The sequence below is a fragment of the Sturnus vulgaris genome, chromosome 7 (genome assembly GCF_052056855.1).
Source record: "Sturnus vulgaris isolate bStuVul1 chromosome 7, bStuVul1.hap1, whole genome shotgun sequence".
Classification (NCBI taxonomy): Eukaryota; Metazoa; Chordata; class Aves; order Passeriformes; family Sturnidae; genus Sturnus; species Sturnus vulgaris.
This window is the reverse complement of record NC_142249.1, coordinates 41,115,250-41,132,356: the sequence shown is the minus strand read 5'-3', so window position 1 is coordinate 41,132,356 and position 17,107 is coordinate 41,115,250.

The following is a 17,107-nucleotide window of genomic DNA, read 5'->3' as shown; positions in this document are numbered from 1 at the left end:
CTATAAAATGGGATTTCTTCAGGCTGGTTTTGTTCTCTGGGGGTGGTGGCTCTGCCCCTGCACTTGGGGCCACTTTGGAGCAGGAGAGCAGAGCCTGGCACAGAGGACGAGCTCAGAAAAATAAAGAAATTGAGACACGTTTGGGTTTTGTAGTGATTTGCTCACAGGGAGAGGTGATAAATATGTTCAGATTTATTTTTTTCCCCTTAATAAAGGGCTGGTGATGGCTTTCAGCCTCCCCTCCAATAACTGAGGAGTTGTTTTCTCACTTGGCTTGGGGAGAAACCTGTGCTCACCTGAGGAAGAGAGGTTTCTCCATCCCCTGAAGGATTTTCCTGCTTAATCCATGGAATTTATGCTCAGTATCATTTGTGCTTGCAGCTAGCAATAAGAACCGAACTAAGACAAAAATAAAGAAGAGGAAAAGACAATTTCTAGCCAAGTAGCTGGTTCCTGGGACAGGAGGATCCTTGCAGAAATATGGAATATAATCCCATTTCTTGCCAGATTTGTGCTCTGGGTTTTCACTTTGGCAGCAGCTGGAGATCCCAGGAAACTTTGGGGTGTTTTTCCTCGATGCTGTCAAATCCAGTGGTACAGGGGAGCTTTTCCTGGGAAATCCCAGCTTTGGTTCGTGCCCCTTTGGGAACCTTTCCTTGCAGAGCCCATCCCCATCCCCAGTCTGGGCTTCCCCACGGATTCCTCCAGGCTGGGTGGGATTTTTATCCATGGCAGAGAGGGGAGGGGGGGGGTCTGATCCTCAGCTTTTCCCCCCCAGTGAGAGGCTCATCCGTTATTTAGGGCACCAGTGCAGCTGTGGAATGCTATATTTTAATAGTATATCTGGAGAACAACATCCTGTATTGATTTTTCATTTTGGTTTGTTTTTCCTCAGGGCTTTTTTATTGGTATGATTATGTGAGTTTGCTCCCACCTGCTACCAAGCACTCGCTTTCATCTTATGGGCTCTCATTTGCATAAAACCTAAAAGCAAGGGATAATAACAAATATTTGGCTATTTCATGAATTTTAAAATTGTTTTCGTTATCAGGGAGAAATACTTTTGCAGGGCCTTTATTTCCTACTGAATTTTTGACTGCTGGCCTTAAAGGAAAATTTAAAAAGGGAATTTCCTATTTCTTTTCTTTCGGTAGTGTTTTGCATTTGCTTGAACATAAACGTTTCACAGTAAAAACAATCTGATTAAAAGAAAATGACCCGCTCCCAGTGCTCTCAGCTTCTCAGTAATATTATGGGATTAAAAAAAAAAAAAAAATCATCCAGGAAGCCACATCCAGGTAGTTTGTGCCAATCCAGGGCAGATTCCTCTCAGCTCCGAGACACTTATATCAAAAAAAAAAAAGAACCCAGCCCTGTTCAGCTGTCAGGCTGCCGTGGCAGAATTTAGTTCTGTTCTCAAGAGCTTCCCTGTCCCATGAGTGCAAAGACAATAGTGCACTATATAGAGAGCCAATAAATCAATTAGCTGTAACAGCCAGCGTTCAGGAAATGCATTTATTCTCTTCAATGAAAACACAGTTTTTACTTGTAGCCATACTTCATACTGTTCAGGTCAATTTTTCATGTGGAAATTAAATCCAGCGGATGAAAAACTGCTTGTATATTCCATAAAGCAGGGGAGAGGTGTTCTCTCTGATGTGGGATCACAAGTTTGTTTTATTTGTAATTATCCTTCCGCGGAGTAATTGAGATTCCAAACAGCGCCTTAATGGCTCGGCGCCCTCAAATTACCACTGCCTGTAACTCTGCCTTTCCAAAAACAAGCGAGCTTTGCAATTGCAACACAACTGCTAAAGCCCGGCTCATTTTGGAACAATTAATTGAGAGAGGTGATTAATAGCTTAATAATGGGCTGCTCTGCGAGCGCCGGGGAGGCGTGGACGGGGAATCTGCAATTCGGTGTCCCTAAACCACCGGATGGAATTGTTTTAATCGAAATCCCCCTGCCCCAGGGCACCCAAAGCCCTGGAGCATCCCGGGGCAGGGTGCCAGGGCAGGGATGCTGCAGAGGGCACCGCGAGTGGCACAGGGGACATCGCTGGGTGAAAAGAACGCTCAGGGCAGGAAAATCAGAATTTCCACTCCTTTCCTCTCCCCTGGGCACCGGGAGTGGCACAGGGGACATCGCTGGGTGGAAGGAACAATCAGAACAGGGAAATCAGAATTTCCACTTCTTTCCTTCTTCCTGGGCACCGGGAGTGGCACAGGGGACATCGCTGGGTGAAAAGAACGCTCAGGGCAAGAAAATCAGAATTTCCACTCCTTTCCTCCCTCCTGTGCTCCGGAGGTGTCTGACACCCCCATCCTGTGACTCCCCTGATCCAAGGGGAGGGAGGGAGATGAGGAGCTGTGAATGGGAAAGGAATTTCAAAATTCCTTCCAATTTGCAGCTCTCTCTCTCAAAAAAAAAAAACCAAACCAAACCAAACCAAACAAACAAACAAACAAAAAAAAAAAAAAAAAAAAAAAAAAAGCAACAACAACAAAAAACCCCAAACAAACAAAAGAAAAAAAAAAAAGAAAAAAACCCCAACAAACCAAAAAAAGGAAAGCAAGTTCAGCCGTGCTCTTGATGCTCTTGAGTTCTTTACATGGGAGCCGCCAGCTCTGGGTGCAAACAAAAAAATAATAATAATAATATAATAATAATTAAAAAAGGAAAATAACAAACAAACAAACAAACATCCCCTCCTCAAACCCCAACAAACCCCCAAACAAATCCCAAACCTTAGGGAATGGGAATTGCTGAGCCCTGCTGAGGAGAAGGGAGCAAAGGTGAAGCTGCTGTCACCGACAGCCTTGGGCTCCTCGTGGGACAGAATTTCAGTCACCCAGGCTGGGAAGGAGCTCCAGGATCTGCAGCCCAGCCTTGGAGCAGCCCTGATGCTGCCGAGGGTGCTGGGTTTGTGCTGGGTTTGGGATTTCCTCCCCTGAGTGAGCGGGGTCATCTCCTGTGGGCTGTGGAAATGAGAAATCCCCGTTGTTTCCAGCAGTCCTGCCCAGCCTGGCGTGGGGTTTGATCTCTCTGAGACAGAGGGCTCTGAGTCTGGACAGTGTAAAACTCCCCTTTATTTCAGTTTTTTGGGTTTTTTTTGAATTAATTTATTTATTAACACACGCTCATGCCGTGTCTGTAGGACAAACAAACTCTTCCCAGCCTTTGTCCCCCGATTTCTGGTGATCCTTCGTGTGTCCCAGCCACACATCTCTGCTTCTCACACAAATTCTTCCTGACCTGCTCTGCCTGGGCTGGTTTTGGGCAGAGCCCCTTCCAGGGGGTGATGGGGAGAGCCTCTGTGAGACCCCAAAACTGCCCGGGCAGTTCAGGGTAACAAGGAACCTTTGCAAGCCTTGCCCGGGAAGAATTTGGGCTCACAAAGTTCCTCTTGAGCCAGCAGAGAAAAGAGATCGAGAAGCGCAGACAGGAAAGTTCCAGAGTTTATTTCTTCCATGAAGGGAGTCCAGTCCAGCAAATCCAGCTGGGTGGGGTTTCTGAGGGGTCTTCATGGGGTTTAAGGGTTTTACACTTTGCACCAATTACCAAGGGAATTCTATAATTAACCAATCTACAAAGGGCTTTAGGGGAGAACGTGACCAATAATCTAAAAGGAAAATGAACCTCAAATATCACAGAATGGTAACACAGGGCTCTACAAGGAGAGGCAAAATACTTCTTGGTGTTGGTCACTGTAAGGAAACCATTTCTTGTCTTTGAGGCGTCCATGGGGCCCCTGGCAGGGACTCAGAGGGGGTTTCTGCTCCAGAAATGTTGTGCCCCTGCACACAGGGACCCCTGCCAGCTCTGTGCCCTGGCTTGGTGGTGATGGAAACCCAGAGCAAGGCAGAGGAGCAGGAATGGGGACAGAAGGAGCAGGAGAGGGGACAGGAGGAGCAGGAGAGGGGACAGAAGGAGCAATGGGGACAGAAGAGCAGCAATGGGGACAGAAGGAGCAATAGGGACAGAAGGAGCAATGGGGACAGGAGCAGCCCCTGTGTGTGCCGGGCAGGCTGGGCAGGGCTCAGGAGCTGCTCCCCCGGCACAGCAGCCAGGGCTCAGTCCCTGCTGGACCCTCAGGAGGAGCAGCCCCAGTGAAAGGTTCCTTAGGCTGGCTGCAAGTCTAAGCACAGCGCGGTTTAAAACCAGCTAATGCATTCATTTACACTAATTAATGCACCCTAAGCTATAGTAATTAGCTGCGATTGTCACTTGGCTGGAGTGCAGGTAGAACTCACTCGGTGTGGCTGTTCCTGGGATATTTCTGCTTTTTCCAGAGCACAGCCACGTGTGAAGGCACTGCTGAGCAGCAGCCACTCCTGGGCACATTTGCACACTGGAGATCAATGAGAAGATCCTCAAAGCTGAAATAAAACTGAATTCTGCTGCCTTGCAGGGGCAGGGGATTCCAGCCAAGGGTTAATACACAGAACGTTGTGTTTGGCCTTGCTTCCTGCATCTCACTGAACTTTTCTGCTGACAAGTCCAGCTCTAATTTGCAGTTTGCTGTCTCTGGAGCTGATTCTCTGCAGCTTTCCCCAAATTCCCTGATTTCAAGGATTCCCACAACTCCTCAGCTGGGGAACCGTTTAAACTCTCAGTTTAAAAGGACAAAGCCTGGCTTTGGCACAAGGTGAACTTGGGCGAGGCTTAGCAGAGCTGAGGTGGCAGAGGCCAGTGAGGAAACGCAGGGGGAATGGCAGAACTTGCTCAGGAGGAAAAGTGAGCCTGGAATTCCGCAGCTCTGGGAGCCCAGCTGGCCCTGCACTGGCACGTTGGGTGGGAAGGGATTTGTAAATTGTTTTGCAGTTGTTGACCTCCCGCTGAGTTTCCTCAGACTTGGGGCAATAATGGACACATTTATTCTCTCCTTTTTTTCGTCGGAGAACTCCATCAGAGAGAGAGAATGGAGGTAAACAGAGCAGGGCTCTGAAAAGGGAGCAGAAAATAAGATTTTTATTGTAGCATTTGCATAATAGTCATCTTGCAAAATTGCCTGGGAATAATGGGAGGAGGAGATGGGGATGAATAGGTTAAGGAGAAGGAAAGTCAATTTTTAGTGGTGTTGGAAGTGCTAATGTTCTCTCCCCCTGTAGATACAAGAGGGGAGTGAGGCAGGGCTCTGTGGGAGAAACTGCAGGGTCCTGCCTGGGCAGGCACTGCCAGCAGTGCCAAAATCACAGCCACCACCACGGCCCCCCCGAGCTCCTTCTCTCCATTTTTTAAAACCATAATTCCATTTTATTTTATTTTTTTTTTTTAATTTCACAATTGTGATGACTACTGCTGCTGAATCACCTGCTGACCTCCAAACTGTCCAGTTCCAAACCTCTGCTGATTTCCCCATTTTTGGCCTTTTGGGCAGTGCTTGCCCATGGTCAGAGCATTAATTTAGGTAAAGATTTTAGGATTAAATACAACAATGATGAACACCCACAGTTAAACTGATAGAAACACCCCTGATTATTTGGTGCCAATTTTTGGAGGGCATTGTAGGGTTTGGAAAGAATTTGAATTCGTGCTTGAAATGTATTGATTAGTGTGAATTAATTTTTCTTGAGCTCTCTCTGATAGTGCTGTAAATATTTTCATTTGTTACGCATAACAAAATGTACATTAATGTGTCAGAATACAAATGGATTTCTGCTGGCCACTATGGCTTGAGGGATTTATTCCAAGTTCCTCGTGCTGCTGTTTGCCCCCAGGATATATAATGTATATTTGAAGGGAATGTGGATTACTGTAAGACACTGATATTATTTGTGTGATTAATATTAGTGTTACAATGAATGAGGTCCCGTGCTCTTACTTTGCTCTTCGAGTGACTTAATCATTTCTCACCACGGCAAAGTCATCTTAATAAAACATTCCACCCAGCAGTTTGTTTTTGCCTCAGATGTGACAAATGCAGCAGTGGTGGGACGTGAATTCTCTGTTATTAAGCACACGGAATCATGGATTTAATTTGCTGCTCGACAGGTCCATGATGTCGTGCTGGAGCAGGGGCTGACCCGAGTTCCAGCCCGGCTGTCCCAGCCCGGCCAGGGCTGCAGGGTGACATGGGGACTTTGTAAAGTTCACTGCTCGGCACCACTGACTCATCCCCCAAGCTCTGGATGTGGAATTTCGCTGGAAAAGGTCAGGCCTGTGGAGGAGTGGTTAAAGTTTCATGGGTGTCATTTGCCAGGGACGTGCAGGAGTGTGGAGCTCAGTGCCCTGCTGGAACCAGTCCAGTGTCCCAGCCCAGTGACACCAGTCCTGTGTCCCAGTTCACTGTGGAACATTCCCAGTTCACTCTGGAGCATTCCCAGTTCTCTGTGGAACATTCCCAGTTCACTGTGGAACATTCCCAGTTCTCTGTGGAGCATTCCCAGTTCTCTGTGGAGCATTCCCAGTTCTCTGTGGAACATTCCCAGTTCACTCTGGAGCATTCCCAGTTCTCTGTGGAGCATTCCCAGTTCAATGTGGAGCATTCCCAGTTCACTGTGGAACATTCCCAGTTCAATGTGGAGCATTCCCAGTTCTCTGTGGAGCATTCCCAGTTCAATGTGGAGCATTCCCAGTTCTCTGTGGAACATTCCCAGTTCAATGTGGAGCATTCCCAGCTCTCTGTGGAACATTCCCAGTTCTCTGTGGAACATTCCCAGTTCAATGTGGAACATTCCCAGTTCAACGTGGAACATTCCCAGTTCAATGTGGAGCATTCCCAGTTCTCTGTGGAGCATTCCCAGTTCACTGTGGAACATTCCCAGTTCTCTGTGGAGCATTCCCAGTTCACTGTGGAGCATTCCCAGTTCACTGTGGAACATTCCCAGTTCTCTGTGGAGCATTCCCAGTTCAATGTGGAGCATTCCCAGCTCTCTGTGGAACATTCCCAGTTCAGTGTGGAACATTCCCAGTTTGCTGTGGAGGCTCCTGGGGCTGAAACATTCCCAGAAGGAATTTGGGCCTTGGCACAGGCTGGGAGGTGCCCAGGTTGAGTTTTCCCATCACCATTCCCCAGGAAATTGCTGGATCCCTGTCGTGCTCCAAGCATGTCCCCTGGTGTGTGAGGCTGCTCCTGCTTTAATCATTTCATCACACCACTTTTAATTGCCATCAAACCCTCATGGCCAAATCCTCAATGAGCTGGGCCTGGGGCTCCCAAACTGGAGCTGGAGTGGCCAGGGGGCAGGGGAGAGCTCAGGGAGTGACCAGTGCTTGAAAAACAAGAATTATGAAAAATAATAATTCTGAAAAAACCGGAATTTTATGGAATTCTAGAACCTGGAGGGGCTTTGGGTTGGGAAGGACCCTACAGCTCCTGTCCCTGCCATAACCAGGACACATCCCACTGCCCTGGCTGTCCCCAACCTGCGAGGGGCTGGGAGCACCCTGGGACAGTGGAAGGTGTCCTTGGCCATGGCAGGGGGTGGGACAATCCTTAACGTCCTCTCCAGCCCCTAATTCTGTGACATTGTCCCTAAAATGCCACCCTTGTCCCTGCAGTGCCACCCTTGTCCCTGCAGTGCCACTCTTGGCACAGCCAGCCATGGATGTTGGGACAGCAGAGTCCCCTCTCCAGAGCCTGGGAATGGCCTCGTGTGGTGGGAGCAGGGATTTGGGAGCTCTGGGACACGGCTCTGACTCCTCAAACGTGGCGTGGGCTCTCCAAGGTTTAAAGGACTGAAAATTCTCCGGGTTCCAGGGAGAGTCGTGTGCAGTGCCAAAGAATGATGCTGGTAATTACAATAAATTCATCCAGGATACGGTGGACAAGAGCTTTAAAAACTTCAGAAACATCAATTAAAGCCCAAGTTCTGTGCAATAAGCATCAAAAATTGATAAAAACTCAAATTTAGGTTTTTAGATTTAGTGTTTAAATCAATCAACTGCAAACAAGATTTAATTAAAGAATATTATTTCAAAGTGTAATTACCTACTGGGATTAGAATGAACCTCTATTGCCCATAATGTTCTCCTACTGTGATCCCACACTGAAAAATGTTGAGTTTTAGATTAATATGCATCTTGTAAGTACAAGTCCTAATCTCAATCTTAAAGGACATTTAAAACACACTTGGAACCTTCTATGCAATCAAGCACAGTGTGACTACAATGTCCACCATGCTAAATTTGTGATTACATTTTTTATGTGCATGATTTAAATCGCTTTAGCAGCCGTCCAGGGAGCATTTTTCCCTGCATATTAATTACACAAAGGCTTTGTCATGTGAGGGCTCGCTGGTCATGGTCTGTAATCCAGCTCAGTGGAGCTGGGAGCGAGCTCTGCCCACGCTGTGCACGCCCAGCCCGGCTGCAGAGCCCCAAATTGTGCCCTGGGGGGACAGGGAGGGGCAGTGCCACTCGTCTGGGGACATCTGCCCCACATCTGTAATGGCAGGACAGTGTTCATAAAGACAAAACATCCCAGTGCTCCAAAATCTGTAATGGTGAGAAATCAAACAGCCAGTGCTCCAAAAATCTGCAATGGCAGGAGAGTGTTCATAAAGACACAGAGCCCAGTGCTCCAAAATCTGTAATGGTGAGAAATCAAACAGCCAGTGCTCCAAAATCTGCAATGGCAGGAGAGTGTTCACAAACCAAACAGCCCAGGGCTGCAAAAATCTGCAATGGTGAGGAACAAAACAGCCAGTGCTCCAAAATCTGTGATGGCAAGAGAGTGTTCATAGAGCCAAAACATCCCAGTGCTCCAAAATCTGCAATGACAAGAGAATGTTCAAAAACCAAACACCCAGTGCTCCAAAATCTGCAATGCCAGGAGAGTGTTCACAGACCAAACACCCAGTTCCCCAAAAATCTGCCATGGTAAGAGAGTGTTCATAAAGACACAGAGCCCAGTGCTCCAAAAATCTGCAATGGCAGGAGAGTTTTCACAAACCAAACAGCCAGTGCTCCAAAAATCTGCAATGACAAGAGAATGTTCAAAAACCAAACAGCCAGTGCTCCAAATTCTGTAATGGTGAGAAATCAAACAGCCAGTGCTCCAAAATCTGCAATGGTAACAGAGTGTTCACACCCTGAACATCCCAGTGCTCCAAAAATCTGCAATGGTGAGAAACCCAAACACCCAATGCTCCAAAACCTGCCATGGTAACAGAGTGTTCATAAACCAAACACCCAGTGCCCCAAACATCTGCAATGGTAACAGAGTGTTCACACACTCAGCCCAGTGCCCCAAACATCTGCAATGGTAACAGAGTGTTCACACACTCAGCCCAGTGCTCCAAACATCTGCAATGGTAACAGAGTGTTCACACACTCAGCCCAATGCTCCAAAATCTGCAATGCCAGGAGAGTGTTGACAAAGCCACAGTGCTCCAGCATCCTGCAAATCCAGCAAATCCCAGGAAAAATGACCAGAAACCAACCCCAATCTTTACTCAGAGAGAGATTTACACTCTCCTTCTGGTTTTTCCTACTGGTAATCAAAACTCCTTACTAATTCGATTTTTAGTTACTTTTTTTTTCCCTTTTCATCTAAATAGCCCCTTTGTCCCCTACAAAATTAATTCACCAGATAATAATAATTTTATTTTATTTTTAATTCGTTCCTCTTATTGTGGTCATCAGTTTGCAAGGGATTTACTGCACAATGCTGGGAATCAACCTGCAATAAATGAGACACACACTTTTTTAGAATTTACTCTGGCAGTTTTAAACCCTGTTTTTATATCACCTGTGGAAAATTATATCTGAGGGCTCATTTTAGGGATTTGGGATCCTCACTCACCAGGCTGGACCCTGCTCACCTCACACCAGGATCTGCTGGTTTGGTTTAGGCACAGACCAGATTCTGCAATCCTTAATTATTTCTCACTTAGGAAAGCTTTAATTGAAGCCATAACTAGACCGTATTTTTGTTATTCTAATGATATTCCTGGCACTAATCACGTCCCAGGAACAGCCTTGGAACCTCTGCTCTCACACAGGAGCAACGTGAGCACGGTGAGACTCAGGAATGTGCTCAGAGCTTTAAAAAATAATAAAAAAAAAAAAATCTGATCTGGGTTGGGAAAACCCTCGGAGAACATCGAGCACAACCACCCCCAGCACTGCCCCAGGTCCCCAGGTGCCACCTCCAGGGGCTTTAAATCCCCCAGCAAGGGGAGCTTCCCCTCTGCCCAGTTACCACAAGCAGCTCTTCTTCCTCCCACTTTCCCTTCCTTTCACCCAGGTTTTCATTCCTTCTCCAGAAACACCAGGGGGAAGATAAAATGAGAGCAAACCCCCGCGGGAAATGGATTTGTGTGGCTGCAGCCCTCGGGCAGAGCTGGGGATGCTCTGGGGAAGGAAAAGCAGGAAAGCCCCAAACCCTTTTCCATAAAAGCCAGAGCAGGATTTGTTGTGGTTCCCCCTCTGTGCACCACAGGTGAGGTGGGATTGGGGTCCTGGGCTGGAAGAGGTCAGGGAGTGATGGCTGTGCTGGATTTCACTGAGCAAACTCAAGGGAGGAAACAACTTCAATGGTATCATTTCAGTGGAAATTCCCCTTCTTCCCTATTTCTAGGATTTTTGAGACTGCACCAAGAGGAAAACTGGGAAGGAGAACATCATTTCATGGTGAAAATCCTGCTTTGCCTGCCTCAGAAACACCCGGATTTCATCTTTATTTCCCCCCCCACGTTACATGTTATTCTTCAATTTGCCAGAACTGAATTTGGCTGTTATTTTGTTTTCCCCCAAAATATGATCAGACCAACCATCACACACAGATGTTTAACATTTATTCTTGGTAATTCCTGCTTTTCCTGATGTGAACTTCAGAGGAGCTGTCTGTGTCCCTGTCTGCCATCTGTGAGATGCCTGGGATGCCAAAATCCTCAAAAATCCTCAAATCCTCAAGGATTGGAACAAACCCCCAGGATCACTGAGTGCAGCCTCCCACTGCAAAAGGCCCAGCCCAGGCTGTGCTGCTCTCCTGGAATTCCAACACAACTTTCTTCCCCTTGAAACTTATGCTAAAAAGCCAGAGAGATTTTTGAAGTGAAAATGCCATTTTCATGCCTCTAATGTCTTTTATGGTGCCTTCTAATAGAGGTGCACATTAATGAAATCTCTCCTCGCAGGTTGGGAAGCGATTTTTCTTGCCAACCCACCCCAAAACGTTGGCCTTTTCCATTAAATTTTAATCAGTCTCGAATTTTGAAATCTCAGCATAAAGCTCTTGATATCGGGCTCCTTTGATAAATTATAAAGGTAAACTTTAATGAACAGTGAATGGGATCACCTTTGCTACTTGGGGGTAATAGAATAAAAAAGCAAACAAACACATTTTTCTTACTGCCACATGCCTCTCCTTAATAATAAGTTTTGTGTCTTCTGCAGAAATGGATGCTGGATAAAGTCTCATTAAATTAGCTGAGTGATGGAATAAATGCACAGCCCGTGGCTCTCCAGTCCAGAGCAAGGGGCTGATATCTGCGAGTTCTGCTTATTTACACATGCCTCGGACTCTTCTCACAGATATGTAAATTATCCTGGTTAAAACTAAATGCTAAAGTCTACACCATTAGTCTTCCACTTCATGATCTCCACATGGGGCTGTTAGAGGGATAATGTACCATACAATACACGGTTTACTTTTAATTAATAGAAAAAAAAAAAAAGTGAAATGAATATTAAATGTAGCTTAATGTGAAAGAAACCTCAAAGCGGTACGGTTGGGGTTTTTTTTTGTTGTTGTTGGGGGTTTTTTTTGTTGGTTTTTTTTTTAAAAGGATATTCAGCTCTGCTTCGGCAGGAGGAAATAAGAAATGTGGTGGGAGCTTGGAAACATCCTGGGAGCCCGGGAAAAAAAAAAAAAAAGGGGGAAAAGCAGGAAAAAGCAAAAAGGAGAAGGGAGGTCAGACCTGGGGGGGCTCTGCCACAGCTCCCAAATTCCCAAGGGTGGGAATGATCCCGCCCCACCTAAATTAAAGCAGGAATTGAGGGCTCTGCTCAGAGCTCCCAAATTCCCAAGAGTGGGAAAGCTCGAATTCCCTGTGGGAATCCCACCCCAGCACCTAAGGCAGGAACAGCAGAATCTGGTATTAAATCTTAATATAAAACCACCTCATCAAACAGAAGCATTTAATTAAAACACAAGATCTGTTTGTCTGCGTTATAATTCAACGTGTCAGAATTAATGCCCCTGTTTTTAATAAATAGAATTACCAATTCACAAACAGTTTATCACACTGTTCCCAACGCCGGGATGGAATTTTAATTATATCCCATTATTTATTGCGGCCAAACGAGCGCGTTCCGGGGCGTCTGCCGAGAGCACGAGGCGGGATTTGGGAAGAAAAGAGCCGGGATTTGGGAAGAAAAGCCCGGATAAAAGCCAGGGTGCGGCCCCTTTGTCTCTCAGGGCTCACCTGGGATCAGGTGGGAATGTGGGAATGAGACAAAGGCTGAGCAGCCCCGTGCAGGATTTAGGAGATAACGAGGCTGAAGGAGCTGATTTGGGAGATTAAAGGGTTTGAACTAAAGCCTGAAATTAGCAACTTCTCATCCCTCTCCTGAAATAAAAACTGAGCTTAAATCCAGCAGGGAGAGGGGGAAAGCCAAACACTGCTGCTCAGGGATTCCTCACCTGGATTTAATCCCTGAAAAGGGTGGGAATGGCACCAGTTAAACCCAGTTTGTCCATGGGAATGGCCCCAGTTAAACCCTAAGCCCAGCCTGCACCTGACAGGGTTTGTTCAATGAGTCTGGAGCACGGGGACAGGAGAGGATTTGGCCGTGCTGGAAAAATCCCGGGATTATTTGGGGTCTGCAATGGGGTCATGAACAGCAAAGAGCCGGGTGGGGAGGGAAATCCAGGCTCTGGTTCCCAGGGAAAACCCACAGACAGGAGGGGAGGGATGGGATATTGGGAATTGGGAATTCCCAGAGCAGCTGTGGCTGCCCTGGATCCCTGGCAGTGTCCCAGTGGGAGGGGTCCCTGTTTGCATTGGGATGGGCTCCAGGGCTGGGAAATCCTGGGATTCTGGGGTTCCATGGAGGGGGTGCCGTGTCCCCTTCCAGACTCCTGGATTTCCATGAAGGGCTGACCTGGGCAAGGTAAAAATCAACATTCCCATTTCAGAGGGGACACAAGGAATGTTTACAGAGGCACCATCCCCCTTTTTGTGGATGGAAATATTCCAAACCCTACACTTCCCAGGGATTGGCCATTGTGGGGAAAAAAACAAAACCAAAAACAACCAAAAATCAGGATTTCAAACATTAATTTAAATTATTAAAATTGCACAAAATGATGTTTGTTCAAGAACTCGAGGAGGTGCCAAATTGGATTTATTTTTGTTGTTGTTTTGGTGGAATCCAATGATCAGCACAGGAGCATTAAGCTGTATTGATTTCTCTGGGGTTCCTGAAGTGGGTCACAGTTTGGGAGGCTTTTAAGGGCTTTTACACTCGAGCTGTGCCTGCTGGAGCTCCAGCTGTGCCCAGCACACCCCCAGGGCTCCCCAGAGGTGGTGGCAGTGCCACCCCCTGCCCCAGCCTCGGCGGGGACAGCAGGCAGGACGAGCAGCAGGGAGGAGGGAGCCCAAAATTCCATTTATCAGGGGCAAAGGAACTCTCAGGAGGGTAAAATGAAGTTTTTTAGGGGAAAGCCCCGGGGCAGGAGGAGCCAGGTAAGCTCGTTCTCTTCCTTGGAGTTTGTGGTTATTTGTGGGTTGTTTTTTTGAAAGCAATGGTCAAGAACCCTGTTCAGAAAGCTGATTTTTTGTGCTGAGATGTGTTCTTTGTGTTTTTGAGAGCCAAGGAGGATGCTGAGAGTTTGGTGGAGAGTAAATCAGAATTTCTTTTTGTTTGGTTCCACTTCCTCTGCAGCAGCCAAAGGGCTCTGAGGGAGCTGGGTCGGGGCTGAGCTGGGTTTAAGGCTGAGCTGAGTTTAGGGCTGAGCTGGGTTTAGGGCTGATCTGGGTTAGGGCTGAGCTGTCTGGGGACACCCTGGGATGTGGCTCTGTCCTTACCTTGTGGTAATTAATTAATTGTGGCTGCTGGGCACTAAAACCTGGCCCTGGGGATGAGGGCAGGGCCCTGGGGCTGCTCTGGTGCAGGCTTTGAGATCGTTTGAAGCTCTTGTAGAGGCAAAATGAGATTTACAAAACTTCACCTGTTCTGTTCCCCACACTCTGTGCAAGTTCCAGACTCACCTGGTGCTCCCCTTTCCCAGGACAATTCCTGGGTGCTCTCCACACCTGGGTTTGGGCTGCTCCTCTGGGGCTCCAAGGTTGTGTTTTAGGTGAAATCCCAGAGCCTGGTGGTGCCTGGGAATCTCAGAGTCCTGGATGCTGTGAGGTGAAGGAAAAGCTCAGCCTGCCCATTGCTTTTTGTGTGCTGTAAAGCCTGGGAAGGATGCTGGTCTAGCAGGGTGCAGGCAGGTGTGAAACTGCTCTGGATTGGCCTTTGCTCAGGAGGGTTTGCACTGCAGGGGGAAGGTTATCTAATTAATCGGTAATTAATCAGTAATTAATCTGCAATCTGTGCCTTTGGTAAAACACCTCCCCAGGTCTGGTGGTCAGAACTGGCCAGAATTGGTCAGAATTGGTCAGAATTGGTCAGAATTGGCCAGAATTGGTCAGAATTGGCCAGAATTGGCCAGAATTGATCAGAATTGGTCAGAATTGGCCAGAATTGGTCAGAATTGGTCAGGATTGGTCAGAATTGGTCTGAATTGGTCAGAATTGTTGTTTGGAGCCTCTCCTGCCCCCCAGCCTGAGGCCTGGGAGCTTTGCTGGCTGTTTTCACTGCTACAGAATATTTTGAGCACAGTCTAAGGGGAGGGGCAGAAATAAAGAGCTGAATTCTGTGGTTTGTGCTGTCATTCCCTGGGCTTACACTTGTGTGTGAACTCGGATTTCTGAGAGCTGTAGTGCAGTGAGGGAGGTGGAGTTCTCCAAGCTCTGTGGGCGAGCACCTCATTCCCTTCTCCCCAAAAACAACGGGCAGGACAAGAGGAAACGGCTCAGGTTGTGCCAGGGGAGGTTTAGAGGTTGGAGATCAGGGAAAATTCCTTCCCTGAATGGGCTGCCCAGGTAGGGCTGGAGTTGCCATCCCTGGAGGGATTTCCCAGCCCCGTGGATGTGGCCCTGGGGACACGGGGCAGTGCTGGGAATGCTTGGACTCCGTGGTCCTGGAGGGATTTTCCAGGGGAGATTGTTCTGCATCCCCAAGGACACCCGGGCAGGGCTGGCGACCTCTGGGTGCTTGAGGAGACCCACAGGGAAATGATCCGTGGGATTTTCCTCCCAAACAAATGGCAAATGTGCAGAATCCCCGTGGTGTGCCCTCAGACAACCCCCACAGACTGCAGAGAACAGAAACGCTCTCCTGTTTTACACCCGAACTCCCAGCAAAGTGAGTCAAAGCTCCCTGCCAGCCCCTGCCCTACAGGAATGCAGAGTTTTGTTACAAACATCCCATCCCAGATCACTGGAGCTCCCAAAAGCCACAATAAATGTCTTTACAGCTGGCTCTGTCCCAGGGCTGTGACAAATGCAGCAGATCCCCCGTGGGATTCCTTCTGTGCTCCTTCAAAGAGGCAGGCACAGACAGTTCTGTGTTTGGGCTGTGCCTCGGGCACTGTTGCTGGGGAGGAGGAAAAGTGGAATAATTCACTTCACCAGGCTTCCAGAGCTTTCCTTCTGAGCCTGCTCTAGGTAGAGTTTGCATTTCCTAAATAACAGGACCCAAAGCTCTGGCCTGGGAGTCTCCTCACTGCTACAGAGTTTAATTCAGCACAGGATAAAAACCTTTTCTGCTTTCACTCGGTTGGGAGTTTTTCAGCCTCAGCAGGAGGAAAGCAGAGTCCTGGCAAAGCTCAGAGGGGAGGTGGGAAAGGGAGGAGAGCTGAGTGAAATCTGCACTCTGATAACTGTGATCATCCTGATCGTGGAATATCCAGAGCAGGAGGGGACCCCAGGATCTGTCCCAGGCTCCTGCTCTGGGTTAGCAGGATGAGAGGATGGGAGAAGCTCCCATTGCCAGCACGGGCTCTGCTTGTTGGGAAGGATGAATTAGGGAAACTTTATAAATACGAGTGCCCAGCAAAAGACTTTGAGAATATGGAAAATAGGGATGGTAACAATTTTCAACTGTGTGGCTGAAAGCAACTGAATGCCTGAAGGCCCCTTTGTTTAGATAAAGTTAGATTGCTGCAAATACCAAAAATCAAACAGACATCCTCCCTAGGCATGGCAGGAAGGGTCCCAGATAAAATTTAGAGATGAGAAAAGCAGTAAAACATGGTGATACGGTGATTCCTATAGGTTGCATGCAAGTGTTAAAGAATTTGTATCTTGTACTAGATTGGTTGGTGGAAATTAGAATATTCAGCATAGAAGATTTAATGTGTTGTAAAGGGGAAAATCACTCTCTTATGCTCTTACTCTTTTTGTTCTTACTCTCTTAAGCTCTCTTCTCTTACTCTCATTTTATCCCTCTCTCCTTCCTGCTCTGAGCTGTGGCTGCAGTTCCCAGCAGGGCCTTATATAAACCCACACCCTACGAAATAAACTGCAAAACTTTAAAACCAGAATAAAGAGAGAGCACCTGAGTTTGTCCCGACCATCCCAAGGCAGAGATTCCTACACCTGCTGGCCTCAGGGATCTCCAGTGCTCATCCCATTCTCCAATCCTGGCTGGTGTTTGGTCTAAGCCAACCTCACACAGGATGGTTGGATTTCCTCCCAGTAAAGGAAAATAAATCAATTTAAAGCTGCCCCGAGCACAGAGGGTTTGCAGACAGTCGGAATTCTGTAGTTGGGAGCGTTATTTGCGAATAAATGCCCTTCGTAGTCTGGAAAAATTATTATTCAGGATGTCTTCCCATCTCACAGGTGAACTATGAACTAATGGTTCCTTTTTGCATAGTTCACTTGACAAAGAATTGGTAGATTTTCTGTGTAATTTGCTATTATCCTAAAACTCTCAGCAAACCAAAATGCCAACCTAGGTTTTAAAATGTGATGTGTTTGAAAATGGAAATTTGACCACTCCAAATAGCAAAATCTTCATTTCCATTAGGATTTTTATGAACTGTCTGATTATAGATCAGAAAAACTCACACTGTTCTCCAGCCTCCTGCGATGCACAGAC